Source organism: Chamaea fasciata, unplaced genomic scaffold (assembly GCF_029207755.1).
Source record: "Chamaea fasciata isolate MVZ Bird 193981 ecotype frontalis unplaced genomic scaffold, bChaFas1.0.hap1 SCAF_24, whole genome shotgun sequence".
Classification (NCBI taxonomy): domain Eukaryota; kingdom Metazoa; phylum Chordata; class Aves; order Passeriformes; family Sylviidae; genus Chamaea; species Chamaea fasciata.
In genome coordinates this window covers 1,942,618-1,964,221 of record NW_027094109.1, presented here as the reverse complement: position 1 = coordinate 1,964,221, position 21,604 = coordinate 1,942,618, and the positions used below count along the sequence as shown (strand labels likewise).

At 44.3% G+C, this 21,604-nt stretch overlaps 1 protein-coding gene across 3 annotated transcripts in view; it reads right to left on the bottom strand.

Moving 5' to 3' along the window:
* PKNOX2 (PBX/knotted 1 homeobox 2) overlaps positions 1–21,604 on the bottom strand; it is an 87,716-nt gene that overhangs the window by 46,049 nt on the left and 20,063 nt on the right. For 2 of the 3 annotated variants that reach the window (XM_066203625.1, XM_066203627.1), the window contains exon 2: positions 1,841–1,902. The gene's annotated coding sequence lies outside the window, so the exon portion shown is untranslated. Of the gene's footprint in view, positions 1–363; positions 449–1,840; positions 1,903–21,604 lie in introns of all 3 variants that reach the window. The other variant, XM_066203626.1, reaches the window with a different exon arrangement.

Here is a 21,604-nt window from a genome sequence, read left to right as displayed (position 1 = left end):
CCAGTGCATTCTGTTGCGCAGATTAATCCTTCTTGATGGAGAATTACAATTAGGGCTCCGTCTTAAGGAGATATCAGCAATCAGATATCTTATCAAATGCCACCTCAATTATTCAAATAATCCCTGGCTCTTAGATTTGGGGGCTGTTTAGGGAAAGCAGTCCGATTAATGTGCTGACACTTCCCCATCACGTCCGACATCCTCAACTTCATGTCTGATTACGGAATTTGCATTCAATTTAATTTTTTCCATCTGGAGTAAATGAATAATCCGAGTACCTACCCCAGCCTTAATTACATTTGTTAAATTAAAAACCTGGGATGTGAGAAATTTAAATGCATGTAGCTCCATGGCCAGACAAACCTGCATGTTCAACCTGCCGCAGCCCTGCCAGCTCCTGCTCCAATTTCTCTTCCTTCCCCACAGCCAGGCATCAAGGAAATTACAACTAGAAAACAAAAATTCTTTCTAAATGATGAAACAATAGATGATCTTTTGACATTTCCAGCGCTGTTTGCAAGGGAATGAGATAAAATGTAATAAATTCATATACTTCTGTGTGTTTCTTGGCTCCAGCAGCTAAAATTTCCATCTCTTTATGCAGGAGTCCTGGGGAGCAGAAATCCTTGATAATGCCAAACAATTCGACACTTTATTTTCTCTTTACTCCACACCATGCAAAACACAGGCTTCAAGCTGCCAGCTGCTGGGAGTGAAACCAGATGCCACATCCCTTTTCCATATGGAAACAGAAATCGCCCCGTCTGGGGGGGCCGTGTGCTCCCCTCAGTCGCAGCCCTCCGTGACCCCAGGGCTGCTACTGGCCCACAGCAAAGGCTCCCTCCAACAGCAAAAAAACCACTTTTTCAATGGTGCAATTGTCATTTTCTACACTCAGCCTGGCTCAGGCCGGATCCTGGTACCACCAGAGCCAGAGGACATCAAAAAAGATTCGCCCCAAGCCGCGGCATTTCCTAATTTTAAAATAAAGAAGTAAATGGAGAGGTGTAAGTAAAACTACTGAACTTGATAAATTTTTCAAAATAAACTTAGCAGGAGCTGGCTGAATTTCCCTTCTTTTGGAGATGACGAAACTTAAAAGGATGGAATTACTAGGTGGACTCGAAGTGGTGATGAGAAAAGTGTCCAAATAATTAAAGAATAATTAATCATTAAATGGAAGATAACGCATTACCAGCTCAGACCATTTTAGGAGGACTACTTCACAGATTAGTTGGAAATGGGAAATGTCAAAAAAATAAATTTGGGTGTTGATCTAGATGTCAGCAGCAATGAAAATGTTAAGGAAAGCCTTTTCTCAACACTCGCAAAGACTGAATTAAATAACTTACACGTGTGTGAGTGCACTGACAGCAATCCCCCAGTCTGAGCCTTGTGAGACCAGTAATAAAATACGGTTAAAAATATTCAGGGAAAGCCACACTCGGGTAAAGTGAGACAGGTGAGAGCAGAATCAAAAATAGTTTTCCCTTTCCTCCCAGCATGCGTGCAGCTCAGACAACACTTCTGCACTCCCAGGAAGCTGGATTTGACTCCTCATGCCAAAAAAATCCCTTCAGAGGGGTGTAACAGAGCACCCTCCCAGGCACAGTGACCATCAGATCTGGCCATCAGAGCAGGGAACTCTGATGCAGCCTAATGGACCTGCGGTTCCTCATCCTTCCTGACTTTCTTCTGCTTTGTTTGGAGTTAACAGTTATAGTTCCGGAGAAGAAAACATCATGTTTTAGCAATGAGGTCCCCAGCGAGGCTGTTTAAAAATTAATTAGTGCCATGCAACGTATTAGCGATGAATAGTAATTTTAGCTTTTGTACCTACTTCATTGCCTTCTACATGGTTGTTATTCCAGCTTTTCCATGGTCCTCCCAGCCAACCAGGACCTACACAGAGCATACCAAGGAAATTATTGGCTGTGCCTCCTGGAAATATCCAATTCAACAGCAAACACACACCCCCCAGCATGTTCTCTCTGAAGCTTTTAAATAAATTAAGGTCGCATTTGCTGAGCTGGCCGGAAGGTTGGGAACCTGCTCTGCTGACAGAGGTGCCCATCGTCCCAAAACAGCAGCTGCCCAAGGGTACGAGCCTGTCCAAGGGCAGCCCCTGAGCAATGCGGGTGTTGTGGTTCACGGCTTCATCCAGGATGGAGGACAGACGTCCTCCCTCCATGGACAGACATGGGTGGAGACCACCCAAACATGGAGAACCTTCAGGGATGGAGGTCTCCCAACCCCAGATGTATCTGCCAGCCCCAGGGATGAAGATTTTCCTCCAAACTCAAGGAAGAAGATCCCCCTATCCCAAAAATGGAGATACACTCCCAACTCTGAAGGTGAAGATGCTCAAGCCTCAGGGATGGAACTCCACAAAACACAAAGAAGAATCCACCTAACTCCAAGGTTGGGGATTTCCCCAACCACAAGGAAGGGGATCTCCAAACCCTGCAGAAAGAGATCTCCAAAACACAAGGATGGAGACTCACAAACGTCAAGGATAGAGCTCCTAAACCTGAGTGTGGGGATCCACCTGACAATGTAGAGCCTCACAACCCAAGGACCCTCACAACCTTGAGGACAGAGAATCTGCAGACTCTGAGGATGGAGATCCCCCCACCCAAGAATGGAGAGAGAAATCCCCTCCAGGACAAAGACCCCCCAAAGCTTAGGATGCAAACCCCATCTCCACCAACCCCACGGAGGGCGATCACCCCTGGGACATCAGTGGCTGAAGTCTTCCCCCCAGGCTGCACGGAGCAGAACCTGGGGTCTGGTAATGGCCACCTCCCAAACTGCAACCCCAAATGAGCCACCACCGCGCTCCTGCCGGCAGCGAGCGAGGCAGCAGGGTCTGAGGAACCTCGCTGTGTGGACTGCCTTCAGGTGGATTGCGGAGCTGAGGGGAATTCGCTGGGACATCTGGAATATATTCGTTTTATGGCATGTTTCATATCACAGACAGGTACTTTGAAGCAGTTAAGTAGTAGCAGGGCAGCACGTCCCCATGGGTGGGCTGCGGTTTGCGCTTTCAGCCCGAGCCGCACCGGCGTGACAAAGGGGCTGGGGAGACAGAGCTGACGTTTTCCAAACACAGCTTTGTGCCTCTGGGGGCAAATCCAGCAAGAAATTAAAACCCAAAAGGCCAAAAAAAAAAAAAAAAAAAAAACAGAAAGAAAGAAAAAGAAAGAAAACGACCCCCATGTCTAAGTGATGTTGATCCCGACATCAGGCTATTAACAGGCCCATCACAAATTGTAAATGACTCAGATAAATTAAATGGCTTAGCAACTGTGAGGAAAGGCCCTTCTGAAGATTCATTTGTTTTGCCAAAAAGAAATTACTCGGGCATTTAAAATCTTTCCAGCAGCTTGACACAGGCACCCTGTCAAGCCCACATGTTGATGCTCACGCAGCCCTGGGAGGCAGTCAGCCCTGAAAGGAGAAGCCAGAAAATCAGAAAATCCCAGAATGGTTTGGGTTGGAAGGGACCTTAAGGATTCTTTCAATTCCCTGTGATTGGCAAAGACACCTTCCACTATCCCAGGTTGCTCCATGCCCCACCCAGCCTGGCCTTGGACAATTCCAGGGATGGGGAAGCCACAGCTTCTCTGGGCACCCTGTGCCAGGGCCTGCCCACCCTCACAGGGAACAATTTCTTTCTGATATCTAAACCTCCTCTCTTTCAGTTCAGTTCAGTGCCATTAAAGTGCTCTGTGAACCACCAAAAGCAGGGGGGTGCAGCCATGCTCCTGCTGGCGAGCCACTAACGAGGCTGCACCTCCTCCTAGCAAAACCATTAAAAACCTCAGCCAAGGAGGAGGTCTGAAAATGGGACGATTTGACCCAAAACATCTCCATGCAGAGGGGAAGCCGGCAACTGAGCTGCAATTAGAAAAGAAAGGAGGGACAGTAACACGGGGCAAGAAGTTAAGGCTGCAGCCCTGAGTGCAGTGAGGCGCAGTAATGCCAAAACCTGCAGTGACCCCCCCAGCCCCAGTGACCTGCAGTGATTTACCCCCCAGAGCAGGGAGCCACTGCTCTCCTCCCCGGTTAATTCATGAAATTCATGCGTTAAACCTACCTGACTTCAGAGGCAAAGCCCAACTCCCCATTCACAGCCCCTTTAGCTCATGCAAAATTGAGGGGTTGTTCACCTTCAGACACTATTTCCCCGGCAGCAGCAACTCAAAACCCCTTTTAGTGGAAGTTCAGAGGTATAAAAGATGCAAAACACCCCTAAATTATTCACACGGTGTTTCAATCAAAGCCGCACTATGGAGTAAAGGGAAGGATCTGGTGACCCTGGGGATGTCTCCCCATCTCTGATTGGATGGGAAAACCCTGCTTGTGTTTTTTTGGGGAGAAGTGAATGGGGGAGACTATTAAAAAAAAGAGTTTTCTGTATCCAGAAAGGGTTGGAGAGTGAGGAATGCAAGGAGTTTCCATTTTTCAGGTGCACCCAACTAAAGAATCCCGGTTGCATTTGCCCTTTGGCAACACTGAAGCTTCTCCAAACTTTTATAGCACCAGAGGAGTAAAATTAAAGTGGGGCATGGGAAGAGAAATTGCAAACCAATAAATCCAGCAAGAAAGCACAGAAAGAACTGGGGGGGGAAGACGAAAATTAATAGGATACTCAAAAATTATTATTTTGTATTTCAAATACAGGAGTTTCTCAAAAAAGGAAAAGCCTTGGAAGATTTTTTTTTTTTCTTCCATTTTTTTCCTCTCTGTTTTGCTTCTTTCTCTTTCATTGAGCATCCAGGTGCTCCTGAGCTGGGATTTCCATTTCTCTGCCTCCTTCTTGGGGCTAAACCCCAACAGCCCAGTACAAAAAACAGCAAAGTTCAATCCCAAAAGTAGGACACCGAGCCCTGCTCAATCCAGCCTCAGCTTGAGGCTCACTAATTACCCGGTAATAGTATTTATATGCTGCCGGCACACTCGGAAATGCAGCTCCTAATAACCGAGGTCGGCATCAATATTAATGTCCCGGCTTGACTCTCCATACACAGGGACCAACGAGAGACAAAAAAAAAAAAAAAAAAAAAAAAAAAAAAAAATCACAGCAAAAGGAAAAGAGGAGCAGAAAATGAATTTTAAAAGTCTTTTTCTGTGTTTGGGCAGGAAGGGAGTGCTTGAGATTAAACGAGGGGAGCGGCAATAACAGCAAATGTAAGTTCCCATCTCTCAGGCATAAATCTTCCAGCAGTGCAGAATTTTTCACCATCCTTACGCCCTTCCTCAAACTTTGAGTTTCCCCCCACAGGCAGGAGCAGGCCAAAAAAACTCTTCTCTTCCTGTGGGAATAGATTTCTCAAACTCAGGGCCTTCCCCTTACCAGAGTTACTCTAAGACAATCGGCTCCAAATATTCACCCCCGCAAAATTCACTCCTCCTTTGGTTGCTCATGCAAAACCCCAGGCTTTGGGTTGGCTCAGCTGGAAACAACCTCCTGAGAAGCACTTCTTTTCCAGTGATAGTTTGGGAGCATCTCCCCCCAGACTCAATATTATATTGCAGGAAAACATACACAGAATATTTGCAGAAATGTGGCTACACGGGGCACAGTGTGGGTTGCATACGTGTCTCCCAGCACCACTCCATAATTCGATTAAAAACCGTCTTTTCTTAATAATTTCTACGCAGAGACACTTGTCACACCAGGAGCATTAAGGCAGAGTTTAAATGGAGTTAATAAAGTATTAATAGCCTGCAGTAAGGCTGTGATAGATTTGAGCTGCATGTGATCAGTACCCCTTGGTACAAGGTGTTGCTGTGCCAATGTCCGTGCTCCGTGCACATCGAAAAAAAATCAGAGGTCTCCCATGAAAAATGCAGTTCCAGGAAATGAGATGTTTCTCGTGGAAAGATGCAGGTTTTGGGGATTTTTCCCATCAAAATGAAAGTTGGCAGTTTAGGACCAAGCGCGGATGTGGCATTTACTCCGTGGAGTGTAAGGTGCGCTATCAACCCACACCACTGACAGGCTAATTCATGTTGATTAATACTGAAAGAAAACGAAGGGAAGCCATAAAGTTCATGCCCAAGAATTCAACATTAAGACATTCCCGGATCATCATTCTGTGATACTTTCTTTCCGATGCAATTCGAGAATTTCCTTATTTTCAGTCAAATTCCAGGCAAGAAAAGCACAAATTGTGGAAAGAATTTGAAAACAGACGCTCTACTTCCCCCACAAACTGTGGCTATGAAGCCTTTACTGACACATTTTGAGCTGTTATTAAACAATACCAATGAGCAACATTGATCCTTCAGAGAAGACCCAGCTCTGCATTGATGACTACAACAGCAGCAGGTAACACATCAATTAACCCTTCAAAGACCCAGCCCTGAGCTAATGACTACAAAGGCGATGAGTAAACTGTTGATCCTACAGAGAAGACCCAGCCCTGCATTGATGACCATGCTGTGTAGGAGCAGGACTCAAGCCAGCTGCCTAAAGACTGCCATAAAAATCAAATGCTACTATTAAGGGACTTCAGATATTGCAAGAAATCTCCAAAGATTAATTATAACCTCGTTTGGCAATTTGGGTGGAAAGCACACTCCGCAGTTGTAGCCTTGGCCATCAATTCTGGTCAAACTCGAGATCTTTCTAAAGAGCCATTGTGTGACCCAGCGGAAATGGCAATTTTTCATATGGAATTTTTCCCAAAGCTTAAATCGCCTCTTTATTAAATATTTCTTAGTTGTAACTTGTGGAAAGAGGCTGCGAGGTCTATTCCAGGAGGAGCAGTCTGTGAGAAAATGTCAGAGGGTAAAAACATCTCAGGGAAAAAAAAAAAGTGAGGATTTCCGCTCAAAATGCTGACTGGCACTACCAGAAGACCCAAACCCTAAAACAGGAGGCGTTTGTTTTTCTTTGTTGGGGTGACGAAAGAAGAACCATGAGAAGGAGTCGCACCTTCTTCCACCTTCTCCAGCTGCAGATGGTCACCACTTTTTGGCCGTTCAGAAATGCTGTTTCTCCAACCAAAACCGTCGCTGGAAAACTCTTCCCCACCACTTCCAAGACAGAGGAGTGAAAGGAGAGCGACGTCCTCCAACCCATCCATCAGCATCAGAGAAAACACCAAACTCACCATATCTGCCTTCCCCTCCCCAGTGACTGCTTTCCCCAGAGGATCCTCCAAGATGTCCAAAACCTGCTCAAAACCATGACCTGCCACACAAATAACTGAAATCCAACAAGAAACTGAGATAATTAATAAATTGGGAGCTGAAGTCAACACGCTGCGCAATCAACTCGCTGCACCAGGCGTGGCTGTTTTGTCAGCGCTCCGAGTTTGCCTCCATTGGTTTCCCATGAAATGGGAGCTGCAAGGACTGAGAGAAATAAAAGTGATTTTGAGGGTTGCCGCAGCTTTTCAGCGCTCTGATGAGATACTATTGGCTGATCTCCTACACAGCTGCTCCCCGCTGAATAGACACATCCCACCTCCAATGCCGTTGGCCATCAACCAATGCGGGAATAAATGCAAGTTTTGGGTTGGGTTCTTTTTTTTTTTCAGCTGGTGTGAATTATTTGGGGATTTTTTTTTTTTTTTTGGCTAAGGAATATGTGGCGATTTTTCCAAAACTGCATTTAGATGGAAAAATCCTCTCTTTGCTGTCTCATCCCTTACCTGAGTGGGCAGCTGCAGGTGGTCCAGTGTGGTGACCACCGTCCTACAGCCAAGTGGGTCAGGACTATTTAATACCAAAAACCTGGGGAGAAATATGTTATTTCTTCAGCAATAAATGCTCCTTTTCCCAAAGTGCTAGTTCAGAATGGAGAAAAACATTCAGTTTTGAAATGCCTCAATGAAATTTAATTTTTGGTTTGAATCAACAGCTTCACTCGGTGCCATTTTAATGCTATTTTATGCTGAAATGTCAATTGGAAACTAACATTTTAAAATGTCAAAACATTTCACGTCTGCAGACGGTGCAGATAGTTTTTTGCTTCCATGTGTCCAAACAGAAAACGCTTTTGGAATTTTACCATGGAAAGAAAAAAAATTATGTATATATATATGTGTATATATATATGTATATATATACATATATACATACACATATAAAAATCAATATTTTGACTTCTTGGAATGAAAACAAAGTTAAAATACAGTATTTCCTCCAGGATGCAAACAACATTTTCTGACAAGCTGTAATCACCAAAAAGCGATCTGAGCGAAATGTTTGCTACCAGAGTCTGCTACAGCTCAATGGCAAGACAAGAGAGTTTTGATATTGTACCCTCTCTGAACCCTTTTTTTGCTAATTATTTCCAGGGTGCAGGAAGCTCTTTCCACCACACAGAACCATTTCCAATTTTCCTTAACAGTGGGGAAAATAGCTCAAAAAATGACGTTTTTTCTCCTCTAAAATAGGAGAATTTAGGCAGGATTTGAATTTGGGGGGGATTTTCCCTGTATTTTGCACAGATGACACCTTACACCCACCAGTTTGGGGGAACTGGGGAGGAAATGGAACTGGGAGGTTTTTACTACACTCATGCCGGCTGCAGGGAACACGTGCACAGGGCGTGGGGGTTTTATCCAATGTAAATGCAATTATCCAGTGATCTAACCTTTTAAATTCCTACCTTGCCCATGCATTACCAAAAAAACAAACGGAAAAGAAAAAAAAAATAAAAAAGCAAAAGAAAGCAAATAGAAGGCAAGCAATCCAGGGCAGTTACAGGGGAAAGAAAAAAATAGAATTTTGCTTATTTTTCTGGTTCCAGGGGCAGGGTATAAACACGCAGCATTGGAAAATGGGATGAAAACTGGTAGTTTTGGTAGTTTTTATCAGCCAAGTTTCTTGTTCCAAATCTCACAGCTCCATCATCCTCGACGGCACAGCTCGGCCACCCTCCATCACCTTTACATCTCCTCCAAATTTCTATTTTTCTCATTTTTTTTCCCCGAGCCCAGGCTACAGCCCCGCGCGGGGAATAAGCGCAATTATCTCGTCTCGCCACATTTTTCCAGCCCTGCCTGAGGTTTAATTAAAGCCAAGAGAAAAACACAGAGGAGCAGCACTGGGTTCTGATATCGCCCCACCACATGTGGCAGGGAGAGGGGGAAAAAAATGGGGAGGGGAAAAAAAAAAAACAACCAACACATGGAGAAAAAAACATAGGAAAAAATCCCACCCCCTTCATCCGTCGACTTTTTAATTTAGCAAACCTCCCTGGATATTGCACCTTTATCACATCTGCTTTTAATATATATATAGAAATATCTGTATATGTAGCTATCCATGAATATATGGACAGTAGGAAATGCACACACCCTATCTCTATTAAAAAAAAATATATAAGTGTAGCCTAATCCCCTGTAATCTCCTTGAATTACACCTCAACCACCCTCCTCACAGGTGACCTTTCCACAAAAGGCTGTTTCTATGCCAACAGCATTGTTTGAGTCAGGCAAGAGAAAAAATACGGCACAATAATCTGTAATTTCTCCTTAATTCAGTGTTTTCACCCACAGTTAAGAGCCAGTTGATGCTAGAAACACCCTGGTCACAGGGAAAAAAAATAATATTAAAAATTAATTGATATCTAGGATTTGAATATGAAGGGAAGAGGGCAGGAACCTTGACCCGATTTAGATTTTGACTGAATTTCTGGAATTGTTTTTTTCAGTGTAGTTCCCCTCATTTGGGGATTTAGGAGCAAAATCCTACAGTTTTAAGGTCCTTTCCATCTTAAAATCTGCATTTCTCTCTCCAGCTCCATCTCATCATGCCAACACAATCCACAGGTATCAGTTTCTACCAACAAGTCCAATTTTGGAAAAGTCAGAAAACTCAATTTTTTTCTATTTTTACTTTTTTTTTGAAGAATTCCACCAAGTATCTCATCTCCGGTGAGAAAAAAAAAATAAAATTACAACACGTAACAGATCTGAAAAGCTTGAGAAATTGTTGTAACATGCACCAAGCCAGCGAACAATGTCAGGTAATAAGTAGTTATGAGATTTGACTGAGCAAAAGCAGCTCAATATAAATAATTTCGCAGAGAAAAAGACTCTTTTGGGTCTAGAAAATGTCATTGCATTTAAAATTTGGGATATTTTTCCTCACTTTTTTCAATGCCTGGAGTTCCAACTCAGCCCATAAAGTTCATCCCAAAGCAGCGAATTTAACGACGATACAGAGAAAGAAAAATGAGATTTTTTCCAGCACAAGCTTTGGTTTTTTGGTGTATTTTGGCGAGTGGCACAAGGACCCATTGACTGTTGGGTTGAAGCATCCCTCAAATTGTCTTTGTCTGGCTTCTTGAGAGAGGCACAACCTCCAGATTCCTGCATGTTCTTCTTATTGGCTGGTGGGGATTTATTTCTGTTTTTCTTCTGACCCAACCCCAACATCTTCATGGGTCCCAGGAGGGAAAATACTTCCCAACAGATCCATCTCACAAGCGCTGAACCAAGAGGATAAAAATACCGGTTGCCATGGGAACATAAACTCTGGAGTTTCAAAATACCAGAATTAAACCTTACACTAATTTTGATCCTTAAATCCCTGTTTTCGCATCTGTGTTCTGGTGGGTTTGAGGGGTTTGGAGCAAAAAAAATCTAAATTTCAAGACCTCTGCCAGGGTTTAGCATCCTTACAGATATTTTCCCACAGCTGGATGCATCCCCAAGCCAGGAATAAATTTATAAATTTCAAAATTTAAATTCACAGTTAAATTTAAAATATAAATTATCGTCTAATTTAATAACAATTTTATAATTTAATAAGATACCTTATTCTCTAATTGCATAATCTAGGTGACTTTTAAATTAAAAACAAGGACTAGCCGCAGCTTGTGGAATCACCTCTCACCATCCAGCCTTGGAATTTACCCCATGGATAATTCCTGGAATCAGGGCAAGGAGTTGATCATCCAGGGCCAATAGATACAAAATTCATTTCAGCATCTTTTTTTGTTTAAAAATAAAGGTTTCTGAGATTAATATTATTTGCTCAAAATACACTACAATCAGTTAAGAAATATTCAATAATAATAATAATAATCAGGCCCCAGTGCTAATGATGCTCAGGCAGAGAATCCCCTGTCAGTGGAAGCAAGAGCTTCAAACGGGTTTAATGCAACTTTTGGAGTTGGCGTTGAGCGAAATTGCTCAGCCCAAACAGGGAAAAGCCACACTGAAAGGAAAATAAGCCTTGTTTTACTCATTTAATAAGGAGTAAATTTGGGATCACAAGCACAGGGATTGGTCAGCTAGGGAAAGCTGAGTGATAATAAAAGGATCATGAGTGAGGACATCAATATTCCTCATGACAAAGGAAGATTCCAGTCATTAATCTGGAGTTTCCAAAGGAAAAAATGGAAAAGAGAATCCACTTCCATTATCAGAAAAAAAAACACAGAGTTACTGCAACTAATTTGTTGGCAACAACAATAAAATTACTTTATACCAGCATCAGAGGAGTGCTGAGGGTTGCAAGGGTTTGCCATGGGGCGCTGTGGCATTGCTGGATGTTTTTCCAACACGATCCCAAGTGTCTGGAGCTTTGGAAGAGCTGAATCACTTCAACCACCTCCATAACAAGGGTTAAAGTTTCCTTAAAACACAATTCAGGCTGATGCTTTGGACTCCCCCGGTCCCAGCTGCAAAACTTCAGGTGACAGAGACAACGTGGCACCCTGGTGTCGCCACGAACAGCAAATTCCACCGTCTTTTCTCCCAGAACAGGGGGGATGCTGCATAATTTCATTTCTCTAGGGGACCAAGCCACAATCCTGCTACGTTTTGGGGAAATCTCCGTTTTTGGGGCGTTGTGGATGTTAGAGGGACACTCCATCGGGTGCAGAAGCAACAATTTAAGAAGAGGGAATTTACTTACCCAGGTGACGCCTTCCTTTGGCAGCAATATCCCCCCAAATCCCCAAAACTGGGGGAAAAACAAGCCTGAGGGCCCAAAAAGGGGGTTTTTCACCTCGAATTCCTGGCTGGGAGAGGAGGCCTGGCTGCTTGCATGCCTCCACATTAAAATGAAAAAAAAAAAAAAAGGGAGAAAAAGCAAAAGGAAAGAAAAGCAAGAAAAAAGGGAGGAAAAGCAAAACAAAAAAAGCGAGGAAAAGGTGTGGGGGCAGAGCAAGGAAAAGCAAGGAAAGGCGAAAAAAACAAAAAAAAAGCAAGCAAAAGGCGGGCTGGTTGGTGCAGTTTGGGGAAAAAAGAGGTTGGAATCAGGCTCGCAGAGCAGCTTTCCCATCGCCCCAGAATCCCTCGCTGGCCCCCAGTGGGCTTGTGCAAACACCATCGGAGCGGCCGGCGCTGGCCACGCTCCTCGGGCTGGGATTTTAAATAAATACGGGAAGCAGCAGCAGCCAGGGGCAGGGGGAGAGGCTGGACCCCCGTCCCGGCAGGGAACCTGCCTTTGGAGGGTGCGGAAAGGTGGATTTGGGGGGGAATCCGCTACTCCCACGCGCCTGAAAAGCTGATTTTCCAGGTAGCGCAGGAAGGGTAAACTTGGTTTTCAAAGGCAAAGGGAGGGAATGGATTGTAGATGGTATAGATGTGTATATTCAGGGTTAATTTGGGGGGTTTTTTTTAGTAATCCAGGCAGAAATTCAAGGTATGATTATGGCAGAGAGAGGGGGGGAGGCCACCACATCACCTAATGCCGCTATATATCACATATTTTATATCACGTACCACAATATATATGTTTTATGCTATAGATTACATTTATGGAAGTTTAGATGTTCTCTGGCATTACATGTTATAAATGTTATATGTTATATATATGACATAATCTATTAGAGCAATGTGTACTAGTTATGTTCCAATAATAGATTGCACATTAATCCATTTTATATCACATGATACCTATTATAAAATATGGGATCAATAAATTATTTAGTCTCTAATATTTCCTTACATGGTTTTATATCTATGATGTGATGGGAATAACACATGTATTATTTGAATGTGTATTATCTACCATTCCCGTTCTCTCATTTTTCTGATGCGAGACGTATCAAATAGATGGATTTATAGATGTGTGAGCTTCAGGGTTTTCTTGGCTATTTAGTGGGGAAAAGGTCTTTTCCCAGAGGTACCTGCTGGAACTGGGACCACAGGAAAAGCACTGCAGACACGGATTTGGGGGGAGGAAGTGGCCCTTGCACACCTGGCAAGGGAAGATGCTGACAGCTGTTAGCAACCCCTGGCACTGAACCCACCTCTCTCCCACTGCAAAACTCCATTGCATCATTACAGGGATGCTTTCACTGCCAAAAAAAAAAAAATCCCCTTATTGAGCATCAACCTCACAGAAAGGAGCCGAAATTCGGTGCCTTTCCTCACCCCAACTCCTTACCTGGACCTGGTTTTCAGCCCATCCCAGCTAAAAAAGAAGTCAATAAAGGGAAGATGAAAAGCTATTTATTAGGATTGATAACAATCATTAAAACTGGCTGGGTAGGAAAGCACGACTCTGCTCCAGAGAAGGAAGAGGGAAAAATGCAAATTCTGCATGAAAAGAAGATATTTCCCTAATCGCCCCAATCAAACGCTGGTGCAATTATCTGTGGCCAACCCAACGGGTTAAAATTATCCTCTTCATCTCCGGACACAGTGAGGAGCCGAAAAAATGTTTCATTTTAATAAAAATGAAATCTGGACCCCGCAGAAAGCAGCTCCGCTAATGACGTGTTTACACAGAAAAAGACAATTTCTATTTAATGGTGATTACTAGAGAGAAGAAATTAAACTTCCCAGAGTCTACGGGTTAGGGATAATGGGAAGAAAGTTACTGAGGGCGTGTAAATCAGGAGAGCTGGATGTGGGAATGGCCACGCGTGCGGGCAGCTCAGGGCACACAGCTCTGCCTCACCGGGTCTTAGTGGGCAAAAACGGATGTTTTGCTATGCAGATTTATGTGCCTGCGTGTGTTTGCATATATGCAAATTATCTGTGTGCACTGCAAATGTGCAACGGCACGGGGAAAACCGGGAGATGTGCCTGGTGTGCAAACGTGCACCTGGAAAGGCACGTGGGAACGGGCACACACACGTGCAGGCACAGCCAGGGGAGGCCACTGCACATCTGTGAACAGGCCAATGCACGTGGCAGCATGCACAGAAATGCAGGAATGCCCGAGGAACAGGCACAGACAAATGCAAACATGCATGGGGCACGCATGTGCGAACGCACATGCAAGTCTGCACATGCACAGGCCAACACACCCGCAGCCACAGGGCAAAGTCCATCCCTGCTGTACCCCAGGCTGTGCAGACCCTGCACCAAACTCCTGGGCAGCTGGGCGGATCTTGGGATCCCCCTTCAGAGTTTAAAAAGTACAAAATTGGGTTTGATCATGAAGCCGTGCCAGAATTTCAGCTTCTGGCTCCCCAGGTGAGCGGTGCGGATCCTTCCTATTCAATCTATTTACCTAATTAATTTTTAATTCTTGTTCTCTTTAGAATTTTTTTTTTTTCAGGATTAAAAAAAAAAAAAAAAAAAACAAAACCCTATTAATTTCTTTCCAAAGAAGCCAAGACAAGATCTTTTTTCACACCCATCTCCCGCCCAGGACGAATTAAGTTTTGGGGCTCTCCTTTGTGCCAAAGCCATTTCCATCCCCGACCTGTGCAAACCCATCCCGGGGCAAAAATCACTCCGGTGTCAGGCTTTAAAGCCTGCTCCTTTCTAGAGCAGAGCAAACATCTGCAGAGCAAGCCCAGATGCGAGTGGTGTTCGCCCCCCTCCTTCAGGAATTTCAGCTCCGAGGCACATAATAAGGCAACGTCTGGGATGGTTTAATAATAGTAAAATTAAAATCGTTCCCGAAGCAGAGTGAAGGGCACACTCGCGAGGAGGTTTGCAAAACAAAAACGAGCCCCAAGCTGAAGTCTCAGGGGAACAGTTGGATCAGAGGAACAGTAAACAACGCACAGAAATGCAACTTAATTATCTTTACAACCCGAGTATGCAACCGGCTGCCGCAGTTTTCCAGGGATGTGGGAGCGGAGAGGTGCCGGCATCCCCCCGCTGAAGCTGCAGCATCCCCAAAAAGGCAGGAGAAAAGGCTCTTTCTGCAAAGTTCTGCTTGAATTTTCAGTCAAGAACTGAAAACGGCAGGGCTGACGTGGGATTGGGGATGCTCATCCCGAGTTCATATTCAGCTCGGTAGAACACAACTTGTTGGCAATTTTTCGCTCGTTTTTTAAAGAAAAACAAACTCTTGGCTTGACCTGGTCAGGTCTCTCAGCCTCCATGACCACCGTGCCCCCTGCATTAACACCACGTGGGGAACAGCCATCCCTCTCTCACTGGGATGCTCTCCCATGAAAAACTGCTGCGAAAAAATGGGAATGGGCAGAAAAAATACCCATTTATAGATTTTATGTATATAAATATTTACATATATAAGCTGGAAATGGTGTTAATTTAAACTGAGGACGCTGATGAGGAGAGAAGTGATGTTTGAAATCAAAGTGCAGGAATGGTATCAAGCCAGGGATGCTGGAAGGGACCAAATCAAGGAAGCCCGCTAGGATTAGCTCAAGGATACAGGAATCAATCCACGGATGTTGGCTCTTATCAAACTAAAACTTCCAGCTAAACACAAAATGAGGATGCCCACGAGGGCCAAAGCTAAGACCACACCTGCAGATCAGCTTCAAGAACATCCAAGAACATCCAGTGTATCCATTATGCCAGCTGAAGGTGCATAAATCCATGGAACCTGGTAAGATGAGCCCACTGGATTTATTTCCTGAGGGAAATGGCAGAGGAAGTGGTCAAGCCACCATCCATCATATTTGAGAAGCGGCAGTCTGCAAGGAATGGAAAAGGGGAAATAAAACCAGAGGAGGAGAACTCGTGGCGCTGGTGGGTGAGAGCTGGACAGGCCCTGGCCCAGAACCGCCCTGTGCTGGGCTTATCCCCCAGCGTGGGCAGCAGGGGAGGGGGGATTCTGCCCCTCTGCCCCCTCAGGGGAGACCCCACCTGCAGAGCTGCCTCCAGCTCGGGGGTCCCAGCACAGGAAGGACCTGGAGCCAGTCCAGAGGAGGCCACGGAGATGCTCCAGGGCCAGAGACCCTCTGCCCTGGAGCCAGGCTGGGAGAGCTGGGGGTGCTCACCTGGAGAGGAGAAGGCTCCTGGGAGAGCTCAGAGCCCATTCCAGAGCCTAAAGGGGCTCCAGGAGAGCTGGAGAGGGACTGGGGACAAGGGATGGAGGGACAGGACACAGGGAATGACTTCCCACTGCCAGAGGGTAGAGTCAGATGGGATATTGGGAAGGAATTGTTCCCTGGGAGAAGCCCTGGCACAGGGTGCCCAGAGCAGCTGTGGCTGCCCCTGGATCCCTGGTAGTGTCCAAGGCCAGGTTGGACAGGGCTTGGAGCAGCCTGGGATAGTGGAAGGTGTCCCTGCCCATGGCAGGGAGGTGAAACTGGATGATCTTTAAGGTCCCTTCCAACCCAAACCATTCTGTGACAGTTAAAATTAAACCAAAATCCTGTCCGGCCCCAAAGCAGCGATGTCAGCTGGGATCCATCCAGGGATGCTGGCCTGGAACCAGCCAAGGCCACTCGCAGAGCAAACTGAAGATGCAGCCAGGACCAAAGCAAAGACAGTGGCCTAAAGCAAAGCTCAGCAAGTCTCCATTTTCATCCAACTTTTTAAAAAATGCTAATTTTGATGCCTCCCAGGCTGCCAACAGCCTGGCAAGGTCCTGCACCGCTCCGCAGCCCCTCCAGCAAGGCAGCAATGGGTTTTTTTCATTAACCTGACTGAACTAGCTGGGAAGAACAGAGACATTTTCTGGCACAGTTTGGATCACAAAAGGTCCAGCCGGCTCCTGGCTGCAGAGCTGAGGGCAGCCTGGGGCTGTCTGCGTGGTGCAGGCACGCCTGGAAGTCAGCTCAACTCCCCCAAAGCCCGGGGGCTATTCCTACCCCCGGCATGTTTTTTTCTGAAATGATTCTCAAAAAAATCATTTGTTGCTGCCGTTTAACTCGTGACCCAGCTCGAGCACATGAATTCAGTGGGATTTTTTGGTCAAAAAGTGCTTTTCATCGAAAATTTCTTGCAAAACACACTGGTAATAATTTCTGCGCCCAGCACAGGGTTTGGTTGTTGAATGGTGATGCTCCTTTTCAAGGGATATTCAGCTTTCAACTAAGGTTTCCAGCAACCCCAAACCAACCAAAACTTTCTCAAAACTCTGAGTTTAGTTCTTGAGTTCATCAAAAAACCTCAAGATCTGAGTGTTTCAGGGGTTTTTTTTGACACCTGTCTGTATTGGCAAATGAGATGTCTGAAGTGGAGAGGAATCCACTCTTTACCCAACTTCAAAAATAAAATGTTAAAAAAGCCTCATGCCTTTTTAGTGAAATTTAGTTCACTGCTTTTTTTTTTTTTTTCTTTTATATTTTAAAAAATAGGCGATTTTTCCTGGAAACGTAAAGTTTTTCACCACTCCCTCGGCACACCTGAGCTAGATTTAAGCCTCAGAAGTAACAGCAGGGAAGAGAGAGCTGCAAAAAATCGTGGGTTTCCTGCAAACCCAACAGCAGCGCAACAGCTGGAGGAACAACCCAGTCCCCAACCCCCCACCCCAACGACACCCAGTTTCCAAAGTGGACAGCAATTATTCATCTGTTCATCTTTCAACACAGGGAAGCCACATTACAACATTTTTCTGGCCCGGGATGAAGATCAATTAAGACCTAAGTGTTGCTATAGCCCCATTTGAGGCCGCATCTTAAAAAAGTATTAATTGCAAAATGGTTTTCTAATTACTTTTAACAAGGATGCAGCTCTGACAGGGTGAGATGTGATGCTCTGCAACCCCTCCAGCCTCTTTTTCCACGCATTTGAGTGCTGTAATGTCACAGTCCAGCACTGGGGAAGTTTGGACCACAATTCTACGAGCTTCGTGCTTAATGAGGGGCGCCTAATTAAAGTCGGGAAGCGCTGACTTCGTCAGGAGACCCTGCATCAAGTCTGTCCTAGGTTTTTTTTGGGAAGTGAGCATCCCTGGCCGTCTGGTCACTCATCCCAGCAAGGTCACGCCTGCAATAATTAAGGATTTTGGCTCATTGGGTTGCACCAGCCTGGCGCCAATCGAGGCTCTCCACCAAAATAATCCCAATTAATAATAAAATAATATCCTGAATTATTCTGACGATTAAGGAATGCTTGCATTCCCAGAGAAAGGAAGGCACGTGGAAAGATACGGACGCTCTTAAAACCTTCGGAAACACGGGAGGTTGAGAGCTTGGAAGGGATGCAACCCGGCCAAACCCAGCTGTTAAACATGAGGATGAGGATGCTTGGAAAACAAGGATGAAGGCAACGGTGCACATCCACCCTGGCTGGGTGCCAGGTGACGAGGAGCCCCGAAAGGACAGGGAGAAAACGACTGCAGGAGCGATCAAGTCACCGAGACGGAGACCTGGTGGCACCCGGCGCTGGGTTAATGGAGCTGTGCAGCAGCAGCTGGCGGCTGCTTTGGCAGAAAAGGCACCATTTTGCCCCAAATGAGGCCCTGAAACACACAGCTTCAAGTATTGTTCAGCCCAAGCTGGCCCCCAGTTCTGCCATCCGCAGTTTGAGGTGCTTTTCTGCTTTCTCAGCCTCACGTGGCAGCTCCAGTTAATTAAATCAAACATGAGGTTTCCCCAACAGGAGTCACCCAGTTTAGGCACCAGAAGGTGCCTTAAAATGACATTTTTCTAGGAAAAATACACACACACACTGTGCTGGAAGGTAAGGCTTGGAGGTCAGGGAGTGTCTTTAAAAAGACACATTTTGCAGGTTTTAAAATGAATTTTCTTTCCTTTTATCTCTTCGGGGAGGTAAGGGTGAGCAGCTCGTGGGTGGGAGCGGCACGTGGGTATTTCCCATGGCTCCTGGAAGGATGTGCAGTTCACTATTTCCATTACCATCAGAAAGAAAAAATACATTTACATTGAGACATCCTTGCTCCTGCGTCCAAATTTATTATTTTCTTTTTTCTAATTTCTTTTTTTCTCATGGGGCACAGGCAGTTTTCGGGGAGACACCAGATGCGTGCAAGGCAGAGCTATAGGAAAGCGTGGGATACAATGATCAGTGGAGGATGCAGTGCCAGTCGAGAGGTGTTCAGAGGCATTTTTAAACAAAAAAAAAAAAAAAAAGGGCTTTTCCTGAGATAATACAAGATTTGCTCCCCTGGTTTGGTGGGCAAATCCATATTCCAGTGGTTTAACACCCAGAAGAGTTGGAGTTCTCTGGCATGATGAATATGCGAAGAGCAGCATCCAAGAGAGAGATAATTGGATCATTTTATATATATTTATATATGTATACATTTTAAAAGAACATTTCTATACCCATCCTATACATATAGAGAGGATATCGGGGGGGAAAGGAGAGAGAAAGAGGACATATAGAAAAAAGATATGCATATATTGGATTAATATAATGGATATATCACTCTTAATATTTCCTACGGTTATAATATTAAATTGATATAATAGCGGGGCTATAAGGATATAATTTATGCAGGACACTCATATAATTTCCAGTGGCTGGATATAAAGTAATATATCCACTATATTCAATGCCTATCCTATAGATAGATAGATAGATAGATAAATATTATATATGACAAATTCAAAATAATATCATTATTACATATTATTCAAAATAATCATCCAACGTAATCCAATAGATGGATCAAATGTAATATATCTGACACACTCAATGCGTATCCAACACGTCTATTTATATATAATATCCCATATAATGGATCCAATGGAATAGAGATACTATAACCTGTGGATTTATAATATATACACCCGACCTCCATAAGCATTAACCCCTTCTGCTGCTGCTTTTCATCTCTTTGTCGAACTTCCACAAAAAAACCAACTTCTCTCAAGTTTTTGGCTTTCTCTCCTCCCTCAGGCTGGTGAAAACCAGCATTTTCCTCTGAGGAGCAATCCCCACATTAAAGCATTTCCCCTCCGTTTCGGGGTGCACCTTGCTGCCAAAAGCAGCAATTTCTGGGAATGCAGCAGGTGTGACACTGCAGAAAACAAACCGGCCATTCTAACCAGTTTTTCCGAAGTTTCTGACACCTGCACAAGCACCTGCTAATTTTGGGGGTGGCTCTGGCTCTGAATATTTCACCCCACCGTGAATTCTGCTTTTTTTGAAGGGTTTTCCCTGAGTTACCAGCTGAATTTTCCTCTGCCATGGAGCCCCACTCCCACATCTGTGACAGGATGCTTCGGCCCTGAGCACCTTCCAATGGCCAGGGGTTTGATTCCGCTTTTCAAAATCAAAAATTTTTAAAAACCACCCCAAAAATAAAGGTCTTGAGGGAATCATTTTTTGTTTAATATTTTTAAAAAAAGCATTTCCCTGAGCTGTGACACCCAACTCCACGTGATACCACAATGGATCCCAGGTCCATTCCAGCACCTGAAGCACATCTACATCCAGCAAAAGGAGGGAAAAGGAAGAGGAAGGATGGGAAAAAATGGGAGAAATTTCAAAACCAAAAGGTTTTTAGGAATAAAAGTAAGACTGAAATAATACCTGCTCGAGGAGCAAAACGAATACTCAGTGAGACTCCAAAATTCAACCAAAAACCCCCAAAAGCTTTGTCTCTACCCCTGCCTGTGGGGCCAATTTCTGGTGGTAGAAATGGACATTTTATAGCAAGAAATAGATGATATTGAGAAATATATAGAGCTAGATATATAGCACTTGTACTTAATGCTATTATAAATAATACATACACCATAATATATAGCAAGATAATAATTCCTTATTAAATCAAGCATTATATAGCAATCTAATACATATTCTATAATCAGTGTATCACTATCTATCAAGCATTATAAATAAATATATCAGTGTGAACACATCCTAATCAATTCCTATAATATAGGATTATGCCACACAGTTATTTAATTTTTTATAAATATTTGTGTATTGTATTCACTCATTACAGGTTATATATCAACGTTATTATATCGCTACGTACCATACATTTCTATCATAATATTTGTGGCAATAAATATAATTTATCAGTATATACACAGCAAAAAAAAAAAAAAATAAAAAAAAAGAGGAAGCCAGTTTTAGCAGCAATTTAGAGAAGGAACATTTTGGGGGAAAACTCACTCAACACCTGAGCAACGCTGCCAACACCCAGGTCACCCTCCCCCAAATATCCCACCCAAACCCCAGCACACACCGGGGCGAGTTATCCCAATGAGATAAAAGAAGTTGTTTAAACCTCTTCTTTTTTTTAATCTTTTGGTTGTTTTTTTTTTTTGCCCACAGAGCTGGAGCTGGGAATCCATTAGCCTTTAATGAAGTGAAACCCTCATCTTGCCGGAGCCACCTCATTTAGCGCAATTGTTTCGCAGCCATTACGGAAAGACAATTACAAGGAAGCGGCGAGAGTAATTGGAAATGCTGGCAGGAGTTGGGCGAAATGATAATAAATAAAAATATTCCCCCTAATAAGCTTGCCAGGAGGGGGGTGGGCTGGAGAAAATCAACATAATTAGAACTGAACCTCGGTGAGGAAAAACAGACAGCGGGGT